Below are 16,030 nucleotides of genomic sequence, written 5' to 3' on the forward strand. Positions count from 1 at the left end.
TTTATGGGTTTTTCAAAAAGATTTTATTTATTTATTTATTCATAAGAGACACAGGGAGAGACAGAGACACAAGCAGAAGGAGAAGCAGGTTCCCCATGGGGAGCCCAATGCGGAACTCGATCCCAGGACCCCAGGATCATGACATAAGCCAAAGGCAGATTCTCAACCACTGATCCACCCAGGCACCCTGATGAATACCATCATGAATTTGACATAAAATTTATTTTATTTTATTTTATTTTATTTTATTTTATATTTATTTTAAAATTTGACATGAAATTTATTAAGCGGCATTTTCTTTAATATGATGAGGGTGAATGTTGGGGTTTTTTCCCCCATGTGCTTACTGGCTAAGGACATTTCTCCTTCTTCTCCCCTGCCTTTTCCTTCTCTTTCTTCTCTTTCTTCTTCTTTCTTGAGCTCTGACCTCCAGTGCTTCTTGATGTGATGCAATGACAACTATACCACAGCATATGTGAAAATTTCTTGCCATAAAAGTTTATTTTTTTTTTAATTTAAATTTTTTAAAAATTTATTTATGATAGTCACAGAGAGAGAGAGAGAGGCAGAGACACAGGCGGAGGGAGAAGCAGGCTCCATGCACCGGGAGCCCGACGTGGGACTCGATCCCGGGTCTCCAGGATCGCGCCCTGGGCCAAAGGCAGGCGCCAAACCGCTGCGCCACCCAGGGATCCCTCTTGCCATAAAAGTTTAAAACTCAACCAGCCATGAGGTGAAAAGCAAACAATGAAGACATCAGCTTCATCTCTTCAAATGTATCAGTGCCACGGGAGACCAAACACGCTTTGGGGACTATCTTGGAATAAAGGAGACTATCCTGTTGCGATGAGCACGGGGTGTTGTACAGAAGTCCACATCACTATATTGTACACCTGAAACTATTATTACACTCTAGGTTAACTACCCAAAATTTGAATACAAACTTAATAAAAATAAAATCAGTGGGTGATCCTGATATTATGGGGACTCTTGAATACAGACAATTAATTAGAAAACATTGGTGTATCATGGTTACATTTCTTGATTGTTTCTTTTTTTTTTTCTCTTCCCCCCGCCCCTACATGCTTTTTGGCCAACAGCATCTTTTCCTTATTCCATTTCTTTTGTTTTTTGTTTTTCCATTTCTTGAGGGACTTTGGCTTTTCATACTAAGTGGAAAAACTCGGTCTGTGTTTAGAAAACAGCCCATTGTCCACCCCCTGTTGCAAGTGTTGCTCCAGTGTATCATGTGCTGTACTGAAGCTTTTTAATTTAATTTAATTTAATTTAATTTAATTTAATCTAATTTAATTTAATTAATTTTTAAAAATTTTCTTAAGCTTTTTAATTTTAGGAGCCTAATCTATCAACCATTTTCAGTCATTTATTTTATGATTTTACTTTTGACTATCATCCTTTAAAAGCCCCCTCCCAAAAGGGGCTGTAGTAATTCTACAGTGGGGAAGTCTTACAGACACCACTTCTAACCAAATGACCAAGGTCAGCACCACAGGTTGAGTCATGTTGCTATATATGAGGTAAATCCCAACATGATGCAATGATAAGGATACTTCACCACTGTCGTATTCTTTCCCCAAACCCCAAATCCCAGTCTAATTATGAGACATCAGACAAACCTGAAGTTAGGGACATTCTACAGAATACTGACCAGTACTCCTCAAAGCTTTCAAGGTCACAAAATTCAAGAATACCCCTAGAAACTGTGATAGGCCATGAGAGACAACGGAGACAGGACAACTGAATGCAGTGTGGTGTCTTGAAATGGATCCCAGAGCAGAAACAACAACAAAATAACCTGGTGAAATCCAAATAAAGTCCACCATTTTGTGAGCAGTAATTCGAATTCCTCAGTTTTGTTACGTACGTCATGTTAGGTAAGATGATTTCTGCAACTTTTCTATAAATCTAACATTATTCCAAAATAAATAGAGATTGGGTGTGTGTGTGTTTTTTTAAAGAGTTTTGGGGCAGCCCGGGTGGCTCAGCGGTATAGCACGGCCTTAAGCTCGGGGCATGATCCTGGAAGCCCGGGATCGAGTCCCACGTTGGGCTCCCTGCATGGAGCCTGCTTCTCCCTCTGCCTCTCTCTCTCTCTCTCTCTCTCTCTCTCTCCCTGTGTCTCTCATGAATAAATAAAATCTTAAAAAAAAAAAAAAGAGTTTTGTTTAGGACAGAGAATGGTCTAGGCAGAAAAGTAGAAGGAATAGAAGAGAAAACCATCATAGTTCATGGCTGTGGGTGGGGGTGTAGGAGGCAGGTGGAGGTGGGCAGTGGTTCTGGTTCTTTACAACTCCTCCATTGGTTGGGGGGAGGAGCTGGGGCAGAAGCAATGGGTCTGGAAAGGGAAACTGAGCCTGAACTCTATGGAGTCCAGTATTTAGGAGACTCCAGTCTTTAGAACTTTGAAGGCTGAGTGTCTTAGCTTAGCCTTGATCCTGTAGGCAGTTGAGGGAGTGGTAAAGATTTTACTTCTTTCTTAGATTCTTGATTTCACTTATTTGTGTCCTAATTTATGAATTCCTTGCTCCACCCCAATGAAATGTCAGCTCCACGAGAGCAGGGACCACCATGTCTCCTTGATGGACCATGTCTCTCCCAAACCCACAACACCTGGCCTGTAGAAAAAACTCAATAAATACTGGCTGAATGAATCTTACTTCCAAAATGACTTTTAAGAAGAAATTGTACAAAAGGTTTTTCCCATCCCATCCTTCACATCTAGTATCTGCCCATGTGAATTAAGCTCTTCTCTATCTCGGGGCCTTTACTCAGGCTGTTGCTTCTTCCAGGTGCCCCCTTTTCTGCTGCTGACCTTCTGCCCCTCTTCAGATTTCAGCTTAGATTCAGCTTTCTGAAAGCCCGTCCTTGACACTCCAGGTCTGGGTGAAATTTCCTCTTCTGGCTCCTGGGCTACCTCATCACTGTCGGCAGAACTGCGATGGTGCCTTTACAGCCAGCTCCCCACCCCCGCCCCCAGGCTGATCAGCCCCATCTGGGGGGCGGGAGCCGGCCCTCTAGCTCACCCTGGTACACAGAACATACCAGTAGGTTAGTTAAAAGTCACAGCTTGTGATGAGCCAAAGATAATGTTCCCCGACCACCATAGAAGAATTTGCACCTGTCACTATTTGAAACCAATGACCCAAGGACAACTCTGATACATAATTGCTACCATCCAAACTGCAGTTAATTAAGACATAATATTTGAAAGCGTGTTTTATTTATTTTATTTATTATTTTTTTGAAAGCATGTTTTTTTAATCAGATCCTCCTCCACCAAGTGTCAATGAACCATGCCTGTACCCTAGCCAGTATGGGCATACCTCAGAGATATTGCAGGTTCAGTTCTAGACCACTGGAAGAGAGTGGATATGGCAATAAAACAAGTCAAATGAATGTTTTGGTTTCCCAGTGCATACAAAGTTATGTTTACAACACACTGGAGTCTAGTAAATGTACAACAGCATTATGTCTAAAAAAGAACAATGTACATGCCTTAATTGAGAAGTCCTTTATTGCTAAAAAATGCTAAGCATCATCTGAGCTTTCGGCAAGTCATGATCACTGATCACAGGTCACCATACAAAGTAATAAGGAAAAAATCTGAAATATTGCAAGAACTACCAAAATGTGACAGGGACCCGTAGTGAACAAATACTTTTAGAAAAATGGCACCAACAGACTTGCTGGACACTAGGTTGCCACAAATCTTCAATTTGTAATAGACACAGTTTCTACAAAACACAATGAAATGAGGTATCCCTCTGCAAGCCCAGCCAGTAGGCATGGGGAAAATGTAGAACAAGGTTAAGGTAGGTAAATTCTCTCTCTCTCTCTCTCTCTCTCTCTCTCTCTGTCCCGGACCAGATATGGAGAGGACAAAGTGGCAAAGACATAAAATTCACCAAGAATTAGAGCCACCTGGTTCTACATCCTGAATCAAAGAAACAGCAGAACCTTCCGGAGACAACCAGAACTGTACATCCTGTGAGGCCACAGTCTTTAAGAAAGGAACTCACCTACCACGGTGAGTCCTCACCCTGGATCTGCCAGGATTTGCCGGGTGACCTTGGGCCCATCACCTCTTGGATGCTTCCATTAGTGAAGCTCTGGGGACATTAAAAAAAGAAGAAATGCCAAAATGGACTTACCAATCCTGTGATGGGTTTTAGATGCTGGCATTGAACAAACTAATATTTTGTGCACCGTAGCAATATAAACTGAGCCATTAGCATGACAGTTAATGGGTTTTATGATAAACATGAATTCCTAGTGTACATTAACAATGTGGTCTGTGGGGGACGTGGGCTCACGGTGAGTGTGGGCTTCAGGCCAACAGCTCTGTCTGACACTGACTTTGGCACCTCATCTGGAGAGTTGTCAGGGGGCTACGTTTAGAGGTCCTTGAGCGTGTGGTCGGAGAGCCCACCTGCCCCTACTGACTCTCTGTTTTCTGGCCTCTGTTTCTTTTCTAAGACTTGAGGTGGCTAGATGAGCACTGGTTTCTAGCCTGCTGTTTCATTTTGTTTTTAAACCCACAGAACTTTTTTAAAGGAATCTTTTACACCCCGACATCTGGAACACTTGTAAACAGAGCTTCCTTCCAGCTGGCCCTGCCTCCCACCACTCTGTCCCTGCAAACGTCTGACTGCTTCTGGGACCCGTCCAAAAAATTCCAAGTTTCCCAGGATCCCAGTATAAAAAGCAGTGGACCGTTACGCCATACACAAAAATTAACTCACAATGGATTAAAGACTCGAATGTAGGACTTGAAGCCACAAAACTCCTGAGAGAAGACAGGAGCCCTAAGCTCCCTGACATTGGTCTTAGCGATGTTTTTTTGGATCTGACTCCAAAGGCAAGGAAAACAAAAGCAAAAATAAACAACTGGGACTATGTCAAACTAAAAAGCTTCTGCACCGCAAAGAAAACCTACAGAATGGGACCTAAAGAAACCTAAAGAAAACAAAATGAAAAGAAAACCTACAGAATGAGAGAAGACATTTGCAAATGATATGTCTGATAAGGGGTTAATACACAAAATATATAAAGAACTCACACAGCTCAACAACAGAAGAAGCCCACAAAGGATCTGATTGAAAAAAATAAACAGATGATCTGAGTAGACATTTTTCCAAAGAAGACATCCAGATGGCCAACAGGCACACAAAAAGATGCTCAACATCACTCAGCCTCAGAAAATGCACATCAGAACCACAATGAGCTATCACCTCACACCTGTCAGAATGGCTGTCATCAAAAAGATAAGAAATAACATGCGCTGGCAAGGGTGTGGAAGAAAGGGAACCCTTGTGTACTGTGGGTGGGAATGTAAATTGGTATGGCTACTGTGGGAAAAAGGACGGAGGTTCCTCAAAACACTGAAAATAGAACTACCCTATGATCCAGCAATTTCATTACTGGATACCGATACAAAGAAAATAAAAAACACTACAAACAAAATCCACGACATGGAAGCAACCCAAGTGCACATCATTGGATGAACAGATAGAGAAGACTCGACATAAATATTTATATACACAGATAAGTACTACCTAGCCATAAAAAAGAATAAAATCTTACCATTTGCAGCAGCAGATCCAGAGGGTATTAGGCAAAGTGAAATAAATCAGACAGAGAAAGACAAACACCCCAGGATTTCACAAATATGTGGAATCTAAGAAACAAAACAAACTCCAGGCTCATGGATACAGAGACCAGACTGGTGGTTGCTAGAGGGGAGGGGGTTCGGGGGGGGGGCGCAAAATGGGTGAAGGGGATAAAGAAGGACAGACTTCCAGTAATCAAACAAAGAAGTCAGGGGGTATAACGTACAGCATGGGGAACACAGTAACATCTTATTAACTTTGTCAGGTGGCAGATGGCAACTGGATTTGCTGTGTTGATCATTTTGCAATGGATACACATGTTGTATACTTGAGACACATAATGTGGCATGTTAGCTGTACCCCAATTAAAAAAAACCTAACAGGGCAGCCCGGTGGCTCAGCGGTTTAGCGCCGCCTTCAGCCCAGGGTGTGATCCTGGAGACCCGGGATCCAGTCCCACGTCGGGCTCCCTGCATGGAGCCTGCTTCTCCCTCTGCCTGTGTCTCTGCCTCTCTGTCTCTCATGAGTAAATAAAATCTCTTTAAAAAACAAAACAAAACAAAACAAAAACCAAACCAACGGACAGGAGCAGGGCTACCCAAGGTTCTTACCAGGCAGATGGAAATATATTTATCTGGTGACTCAGTGCATACCTGGCACCCAGAAAATTGAGATGAAAATTTCCTTGAAGAATGCATCATCTCCTGTCGTGAGATGCACACTGTTTTCTAGTCGGCTTTCTTCTATTTCACTTTTAAAAAGCCAGTGGAAAACTACGTAACTGATTTTCAAACCCACTAAGTTGCTGCCCACAGTCTGCAGGCACTGGCCTAAGGGATCCTCTGAGGCCACTTCTAGCATTGACAATTTATATGGCATTACCAAAGCTGTGACCCCATTAGAGTCTGAGAGTTGCCAGGAGACCCTGTCCCAAAGGTGACCCAGCCTGGATCACCTGAGTAGGCAACTCAATTGTCTGGCACTGAAACACCTGCTGTCCAAGAGGCAGGGCTTGGAGACAAGCAAGCCAATACAGTACTGACTTTCCTAGGAACCCACACTTGCCACCCCAGTGCCGAACCCTGGGGAGATTCAGGGCAAGGGTGGTAGCAGTGGGGTGGGAGCACTTGGCTGGGTTAAAACCAACACAGCGAAAAATGAGAGGAAACAAAGACATCTTCTTCCCTTCTGTAATCTTTGGATCCCACCCATGCCACCTGGATGCCTAACTTCCTCCGTTTCTAAGAGGCTCCCCAAGAATTGATTTTTGCATTACATTTTGTAAACATGCCCTTCCCCACGCCACGGCGGTGCAGAGAAATGGCCCCCTGAAGTCCCACGGAGGTGAATAATTTGCATGGCGTGTGAGGATTTTGGTTGCTGGAGGGTTCTGACAGAGCCACAGAAAGCTGGCTCCTGAGTCATTTCCAGCCATCGGATGGTAGAAGCGCGTGAGACTGACAGGTAGGAGCTGGGCGTGCTGTCACACGGGGAAATGCACGTTATGACGATGGACTGAAAAACCAGGGTATGAAGTAGCAGAGCAAGCGAGCGAGCAAAAAAATCTGTGTAAACACCCATCAACAGTGGTTGCCAGCATATCGTGATGTTTTCCATCCAAGTTTTCTATGATGAGCGTGTCCTTCCTTTGTAATTTGGGGGAGAAAACAACTTTAAATGCCTGTATGCTTAGAGGAGCAGCAAATAATGTCGGTTAATCACTAGCTTATTCCCTGGCCTTAATGCCAGTTTGAGCAGATAGAACTTGAAAATGTCAAGATATATACTCCTTCTTTCATTTTTTTAAAGATTTTATTTATTTATTCATGAGAGACACAGAGAGAGGCAGAGACACAGAGACGTCCCCTGCAGGGAACCCGATGTGGGACTCAATCCCAGGACCCCGGGGTCACGGCCTGAGCCAAAGGCAGACGCTCCACCACTGAGCCCCCCAGGTGCCCCAAGATATATACTCCTCAATGTGCACCCGTCTTCCAGGTCCCTCAGCATTTACCCCTCCTGGATACGTCACTGTGGATGTGTCCAAAACACCTGCCAGTGTGGAGAGTAGAGAGAAAGAGGCTCCTCTGATTTCATTGCTTTGGTTTATTTTCAAGAACCATCCTTGAAATCAGGAAACGGGGTCTAGTCCTAGCTCTGAACTCAGGCCAGTGCCTTCCTTTCCCTGGGCCTCAGTTTCCCCATTTATAAAATAAGCAGATTAGACTTTCTGATGACTCTGGTCCCCTCTGGCTTCAGAAGCCTAAGGGCTAAAGGGATCGGCATTCAGGTTTAAAGGCTGCTAAGTCTGATAAATCTAGGGCAAGAGAGAATAAGAGACTGTTGGCAGCTTAGCCCAAGTAAACAACACTGGATAGAAGGCAGGGCCAACCAGCCTCCGGAGATAAGGGTTGGGGCTGAGGGGAGGGAGGAGTCAAGAATCAGGTTGAGGCCACAGCTAGTGGGAGAGCTCGGCTGGGACCCTCGGAGGGCTGCCTCTGGGGGAAAACCAAACAAGCGGCCTGTTTCTTTGGGGAGCCAGAGCTCCCAGGAGGGGCAGCCGGTGTACCAGGGGCTCAGTCCAAGAGGAAGAGAACCAAAACGCCAGGCCACCTGTCCAGGCTGGGGAGGGGCAAGACTCTATGAAGTGGCCAGCAGGAAGGAGAGCCTGAGAAACCACCAAACCTGTACTAAGCTGGAGTCCAGGCCAGGTCTCCTGGGAGGACGCAGGGGACCCCGGAGTGCTCAGAAGGTGGGTGGCAGTCCCTGCTGACTTGCTCTGTGGCCTTCCCCGCTCTGAGTTTTATTGGTCAAATGAGAGTGGTCCCCTCTACCCAAGACATTCTGGGGTCCTCCTGCGGCTGGTGAAAGACAGTGTGGTTCCCCCTCCCAGCAGAGGAAGACCTCCAACATGGAGATACCCTTACAGCTGCCAATGGCAAGAAATGAGCCGACCAAGCTTCAGAACAGACATGACCAGAAGCTGGAAGCCAGATGCAAGACCCCTCGCCCGCCACATTCCCAACAGAAGACATTTGAGCTTCTGGAACATCCCCAGCACTTAGGGAGAAAACTCTGCTCAGTCCCTCGAATTCACTTTAATTTGGAACTGGGGGGAGAGAAGCCCAGAGCCAAAGCCCCTCTTCCAGCCCGAGGGTCCTGAGGGGTTTACCGCCAGCCCCAGAGAGGGAGAGAACGTTTACCAGAACAGGCCCAGTGAAACAGGAGCCCTGCGAGGCAGGTTGCCCAGGAGGTGGGCCGCTGGCTCTGCCTCCAGCTTGCCATCCCTCACGTAGAGGGCCTTGTGCCTTCTGGGGCTCAGGGAGCAGGAGGGGCCTCACGGCTGGAGGGGCTTGGGCCCTGCCAAGGTCCCGGGCACCCGTCCGCGCTCTCTGGAGGAGACAGGCTGGCAGTTTGGGCCTCACACCAAATCCACAAACCTCACCCTTGAGCAGTGGTCACGTGCGAAGACCACCTGTTCATCTCTGGCTCCCGGGCGGGGCTCCACGCCAGCCCCCCATTTCATCCCCACTGCCCCCACCCCGCAGGCCAGCCTCCCCTCTCCCCGCAGCCTTCCCCCGAGTCTCCACAGACTTCCACGCAGCCAGAATTATCTTCCTCACATATCAACAGGATCAAATGACTCCCCTGCTTAAAGAACGTGAATGGAATTTGTGTCTGTCTTTGTCGCTCTTGTTCAGTGATCTGTCCTGAGCACCCAGAAGGTGCCTGGCCCACTGAAGGTGCTCAGTCAACACACGTTCGTTCAACGGCTCCCAGGCATCCACGTGATAAAGTCCCACGGGCAATGCCCGGCCCCCTGCCTATCTAGTCTAGCTCATTCCAGACCCTCCATTCCCTTTACTTTCCCCACCTTTCCACAAACCCATCTGCCACGGCCTGAGCACACTCCCCCAGGCCCACCACGCCCCATGTGCCTTCGCACCTCTGGGCCTTTGCTCGTGCTGCTCCATCTGCCCAGACACCCCTCGTCCCGTTCCCCGAGGGACTCCAGTACACTGTTGACTATTCCAACATTCTTTTCCTAGCAGGACCTCATGGCACACCCCAGCCTGGGGTATTTTCTCTCTCCTGTTCTCCCCCTAAGCCCTGTCATGGAACTTCCTACAGAGCACTTGCTGCGTGCTAGGCACGAAGGTCCCACCTAGGAGGCTGTCACTCAGGCTCAGGGAAGCAGGTCACATCACACAACCAGCCTGGGGTGCTGGGGCCTGACTGTATCACCACCTCTGAGTGACACTTGTCATTTGCTAGGCTGGGAGCTCTCGAGGTCCCGAGGCTCTGCATCGCGAGGGACAGGCCTGGCCCTGCTTGAAGCCCAGGAGGTCCTCATCACCCAACCACTGGACAGAGCATCGCGAGGGACAGATGCACCGCCAGCCTCTTCCCCTTCCTCTCTTCGGCCTTTTCTCCTAGTCTGGGCAGGACCTCTGGCAAGCGGCGGAGGGAAGCATCTGGAGGGAACCGGGATCCTCCCCAATTCCATTTGTTCCTATCAACCGAGGTCAAGATCTTTGTGTGACAAGTCTCTGCGGGGTGAGAGCCGTTCACAGGTCCCGGAGCCGACCTTCCTCCTTCCACTAGGGAAGCCAGCTCTAGAGGGTAACCCCTCCCCAGCGCTCGCCCACCTGGGCTGGCCCCGGCCCCGCCCACACGGCCCCGGCCCCGCCCACAAGGCCACAGGCCCCGCCCACACAACCCCAGGCCCCGCCCACACGGCCCCGCAGGGGTTCCGGGGCCTGGACCACCCACAGCGCGAGGAGGGATCTGGCCTGGGCCGCACAAGCTCGCCCGACAAGGGTGCGCAGGTGCCCCACCGCGGCTGCCGGCCAGGGAGGGCCAGGGGGGCTGACCCCCGCCCGCAGGTTGGGGAAGCTTTTACTTTCTGTAAGTGACCATCCCATCCCATCCCATCCCATCCCATCCCTTCCCATCCCATCCCATCCCATCCCTTCCCATCCCATCCCATCCCAACCCATCCCATCCCATCCCATCCCATCCCATCCCATCCCATCCCATCCCATCCCTTCCCATCCCATCCCATCCCTTCCCATCCCAGCCCAGCCCAGCCCAGCCCAGCCCTTCCCATCCCAGCCCATCCCTTCCCATCCCATCCCATCCCATCCCATCCCATCCCATCCCATCCCAGCCCAGCCCAGCCCAGCCCATCCCAGCCCATCCCATCCCATCCCAGCCCAGCCCAGCCCAGCCCAGCCCATCCCATCCCTTCCCATCCCATCCCATCCCATCCCATCCCATCCCATCCCTTCCCATCCCATCCCAGCCCAGCCCAGCCCAGCCCTTCCCATCCCTTCCCATCCCATCCCATCCCATCCCATCCCATCCCATCCCATCCCATCCCATTAGACCTGGCACGTCCAGGCCGCACGCCTCATCCCGGGAGGTCATCACGCCCATTTCACAGTGAGGAAGCTGAGTTTCACCTCACTTCGCTCACGCCCGATTTCGCACCGTTTTTGGCTGCCGGGACACCCCCGCGAATCGAAATCCCCCCAAAGCCTCGGTTTCCAGGAAAGAGTTAGGGAGGGGGGGAAGGGGCAGCGATGGGGCGGCGCCAGGGTGGTTTCCAGGGGCTTCCTGGGACGGTGCCTCGCGGGCCAGGCCGAGGGTTCGAATCCCGCCCCGCGCTGGCACCCGTCCTCGCCAGCAGGGGGCCCCGGAGGCGCGCAGCCTGCCCGGCCGAGGTCGGCGCGCTGCGGGGAGGCGGGGTGTCCCGCACCGGCGGGGCGCGGCTGCAGGGGTGCGGGTCCGCAGGCCTCCCGGCGGCCCACGCGGGGCGGGCAGCTCCCGGACGGACGGACGCACGGACACATCGACCCCGACGGCCCTCGGCTCCCTCCCGGGCGGAAGGCGCGGCGGCGCAGACTCACCGGGGCGGCTGCGGGTCCCGCTGGGTCGCGGGCGGGCGGGCGGGCGGGCACCGGGGCTCCTCGCCCCGCGCCCCGGGCTGCCTCCGCGGGCGCTGTGACCGGGGCGGGCGGTGCGGGCGCGGGCCTGGGCCGAGGGAGGCGGCGGCGGAGAGCGCGCAGCGCCCGCGCGGGCCGGGGATGGGGACGCAGGAAGCGCGGCCTCGGAGCGCGGGCGCGCAGGGGGGAGGGACGGCGGGAGGCGGAGGGCGGCGCCGGCGGGAGCGGCCTCGGGCCCCGGGAGGCGCCGCCCAGCAGCCGACCCCCCCACCCCGGGCCTGCAGAGCCCAGGCGCCCCGGGTCTCGCGCCCGCGCGGGGCAGGGCAGGGGTGCGGGGAGGGGGGCGCTGCGCCAAGCGCCCCGCCCCCCGCCGCTCGGGGTCGGCCAAGCAGGGACGGGGGACGGGAACGGAGCCCAGACATCCCCGGGATGGGGGCCGGGGCCGGCGACTCGGGACTCCAGGTTAGTTAAGTGTTTAGACCTGGGGAGACCCCGCCCCCCGCCCCCCAACTCGGGCGCGAGTACGCAGGTGCAGCACTGCCGCGCCTTCACCTGGCCGGGCGCTCACCTGGCGCAGGCTGCGCCCGCCTCCCACCGCCCCCTCCCCCCTGCTTCCGGGGGAGGCCGCCGCCTTGCTCTTCGGCCTTGGGCGTGTTCGGGGCGCTGGGACCCGCCTGCACCGCCCAGGGCTGGTGGTTTGCGAGGTGACTGATGGGTGGAGGTAGCAAAGGAGGAAGCAGGTTCTTAAGAAGCGAGTCAGATCCTGCCCTCGGCCCCGGCCCCCCACCCCGTCTCCCATCCCCTGCGCGCCCCCTGCGTGTTCCAGGTCGCACAACCCCCCCGGGGGGGGGAGCCCATTCGGGTGCCCGCGCCCGCGGCCCTTAGGCCCAGAGAATCCCCCCTGCTGGCTGCTTTCGTTCCCTGCTTTCCGGAGAACCTTCCCAATGAAACACGGTTGGGGGGGGTCACTAACCACCAGGTTGCAAGCGGTGGCCCCCTCTGCTTAGAGCCCCAGAACTGCTGCCTGAAGCCTGGCTCTGGGGAGAGTAAACCCGCACTGGTGAGGGTGCCTCTTAGGTCCGCCCTGCCTCTGCCCCCCACCTGGAGGTCCCCCCTGGAACCTCCCGGGCACCCAAACCTGAGATCACAGCCAGACCAAAAAAAAAAAAAAAAAAAAACCTGGATTCTAAACACAGAGCGAGGAGACAGCCCGCTGCCTCTCCCAATCTTAGATTGTTTTGAATTCCAAGAGAAGCCAGGTGGGGGGCCCCCTTCTCCTGTGACTGTCCAGGCCTTTGAAGTTCAAACCCTGAGGAAGGCCAATAGGCCCTTGGCTGGGTGTCAGAGAACCCAGCGGAGGACAGAAGGCGCCTCCTACTGGGAATCTGCTGTGTCCAGGGCAGAAATCAGACCCCGCAGTCCCCGTGGAACTGCAATCAAGTTCACTGCCCTACTGCCAAGTTCAAGGGTCCACAGCATCCAACCGTGCATGTACCTATATCGTCCCAGTGTCGGAATTTCATCCCACTGTTGCTTTTTAACTTGAACAGTAACAGCTCAACAGGTCCCTGGTGTCCACAAATAGGCCAGTCTGGGGCTGACTTGTGATTTGGGGGATGAGGAAAGCATTTAGGGCAACAGTGATGAGTCTCCATGAATATAACAATAAGAGCGTATTCCTCACGTCCTTACCGGGAATCGTGAATCCATCGCCAGGCTGCCGCTCACTTCCCCGCCCCTTTAATCCTTACAACAACCCCAGTGGTGCTTTTGGGTCACACCCACTTTATAGAAGAGAAAGCTGAGGCTTCGGGAAGTGAGGTCATCATGTGCCCAAGGCCACACAGCTGGGAAGCATCTGGAGTTAGACCCCAGTTGGTCAGCTCCGGAGCCCGTGCTCTCCCATCTTTGGAAGAATTCCTTGTCACTCTGCACACACTCCCTGCCCTGAGACAAGGTTCCCTGCTTCTCCTGTCTTTCAGGAAGAGAAGTCACTTTTGTCTCACTCTGCACGGTGACCTAATCCTTTACAAGTCTGCCTCCCGCTCTCCTTAGGGATAGGGACCCCTGTGTCCTGCCCATTTCTCCTGCCCTCTCCCCTCGCCGCCTGCAGGCGCTTGATAAATATGTGTTGGCTAAATGAAAGCCCCAAATAGTAACATTAGCTTATTGAATGGCGAGAACTGTTTGTGTAGGCAGGTACCTGTGACAACAAGCTCACGTTGGAGAGCTGTGTATCCCCTCACAACGTTTAGACAATGAATTTGGGAACCTTCCAGGCTCCAAATGGTTGATGAGAAACAGTCATGTAGCTCTCCGATAAGACCCAGAATCTGGCTTTCATTTCACTCTGCAAGACCAACTTTGGAGAGGCCGGGACTGGGGATGATCATGTCAGGCAGGAGGCAAAGAGCCCCAGGACATTTCTGTGCCAGGGTCCAATTCCAGACCCGCCCTGCTCCGCCACAAACCTAACTGGGCAGGTCTGGCCCATCTCAGCAACTCGTCTTCGGAGTGTTCCTTTCAGGCAGGCTCATCCTGCCTAATCTGGGGAGAGGCTGGAGAAAATCTCCTCCAAAGTGGAGCCACAGACGAAACTAGAAACTCAAGGGAAGCGTGTTTCTCCTTGTCATCGTACCCCTTCATGGCCCTCTCCCTCAATTCTTCCCTGGTTCTCTAGGTCCCATTGAAGCGCCCGACTTAATTTAACTGCCAACTTACCTGTCAGCTCACAAGGGCCCGAGATACGTCCTTGAGGAAAGAGCCAAAGAAGTAAATCTCGAATGGTGGAATTTCTGTTACCCGTCACCATAACAGGCAGTGGGGAGGATGACGGTTCCCATTTACTGAGCACGATGTTTCCAGAGCTCTGCAGCCATTGTAGCGTTTGATCTTCTCAACAGCCTTGGAAGGGACATTCTATGATTCCAGTGTTTCGGGTCGGGCTAACTGGGACTCAGAGACATTACACACCTCCATCTGCTACCAAGCAGTTGAGCCAGGATTCGAACTGATGTATATGCTTGCTCTTAACCACTATGCTAGGAGCCCCCCGGGGTAGACAGGATAACGGCTGCTGAGCCATGTTCGTGTTCTAATCCCCCGGACCTGGAAGGTGTTACCTGACATGGTAAAAGGGACTTTGCAGATGCCCCTTGAGGTGGGGCGATTATCCTGAATCGTCCTGGCGGGTCCAGTGTAGACTCAGGTATTCTTCTAAGACGGAGGCAGAGGTGCGGAAGCAGAGTGCAGAGTGATGTGGTTCCTGGGAGGGCCCTGAGCCGAGCCAGGCGAGCAGCCCCTAGAAGCTGGAATCGCCGGGGACGGGTTCTCCCCTAGGCCTCCAGCAGGAGCGCGGCCTTGCTGACGCCTTCCCTCTAGCCTCCCGAGGCCGAGTCTGGGCTTCTGACCTCCAGGACGGTAAGCTCATGGATCTGTGTTCTTCCAGGCCTGGCGCTTGTGGTAGTTTGTCACAGGCACTAGAGGAAGCCAGCAGGTCTGGCAAGCTGAGCCGTGCAGGCGGCTGTTTACGTCACCCACCTTTTCAGCGAAGTGTCCACCCAAGAGGCCGGTGACACCGTGCACGGTGGACTCAGGAGGAACGCAGGATTTCATCAGATCTGTCTCTCGTTTCTGGGTCCCCCGCCGCTTACGAGCCGTGTGACCCTGGATGGACGACGTCTCCTCTCTGAGCCTCAGGTTCAAAATCCTCTGCAAAAACAGTGATGCTAATAATACCTACTTTGCGGGACCAAGATGAGGGTCAGGGGAGACAGGATGTGGCCCAGTGCCCCGCCAACGGCCTGGGATCCTTGGAACACGAGTCGCTTGGCGCATCAGCCTGTCCGTTTCCGAAACCCTGAAATCTAAGAGGAGAGGATGCTGCTCTGAGCCTTCTCCTGGCGAACATTTCTATTTCCTCTGGCTGAGCGGTGAGCGGGCAGGTAGCTAATTTAAAGTATTAGACTGTCGCCGCTTGGTGACCCGACCTCGGTCTGTCAGGAGGTGAGGCTGAGAACCTGCTTAGAGGGACAGATCGCCACGTAGAGCTCCCACGGGTGACTGCCAGTGACAGAGGGGAGCCGAGTTGAGGCGTGGGCTCGGGCCGGAATGCCACGTGGTCGTGAGAAAGGAGGAGCTAGGGCTGCCTGGGAAGAATATCCGAGCTGGATCATGAATTGAGAGAGGCAGAAGACTGAGCATTATGAGGCCACACAAATGTTGTCGTTGTTATTGTTTTTTAAGATGTAGACACACATATATTTGCTTATGCATAGAAAGTATGTGGCGGGGGGGGGGCGCCTGGGGGCTCAGTCAGTTGAATGTCCGACTCTTGATTCCAGCTCAGGTCATGATTGCAGGGTCGTGGGACTGAGCCCCGTGTCGGGCTCACATGCTCAGCGTGGAGTCCGCTTGGAGTTCTCCCTCTCCCTCTCTCCCTCTGCTCCTCCT

General features: G+C 52.5%; 1 protein-coding gene across 4 annotated transcripts in view; it reads right to left on the bottom strand.

Annotated features, from left to right (window-relative positions):
• Positions 1 to 15,640, bottom strand: part of TMEM51 (transmembrane protein 51) — a 60,422-nt gene extending 44,782 nt beyond the window's left edge. Inside the window, exons 1-2 of one of the 4 annotated variants that reach the window (XM_072751138.1) lie at positions 11,543 to 11,901; positions 4,041 to 4,130 (exon numbers count right to left, since the gene is read on the bottom strand). The gene's annotated coding sequence lies outside the window, so the exon portion shown is untranslated. Of the gene's footprint in view, positions 1 to 4,040; positions 4,131 to 11,542; positions 11,906 to 14,299 lie in introns of those variants that run through there. The other 3 variants (XM_072751143.1, XM_072751141.1, XM_072751140.1) reach the window with 3 other exon arrangements.
• Between the last annotated feature and the right edge of the window lie 390 nt (positions 15,641 to 16,030).

The sequence above is a fragment of the Vulpes vulpes genome, chromosome 2 (genome assembly GCF_048418805.1).
Source record: "Vulpes vulpes isolate BD-2025 chromosome 2, VulVul3, whole genome shotgun sequence".
NCBI classification, from domain to species: domain Eukaryota; kingdom Metazoa; phylum Chordata; class Mammalia; order Carnivora; family Canidae; genus Vulpes; species Vulpes vulpes.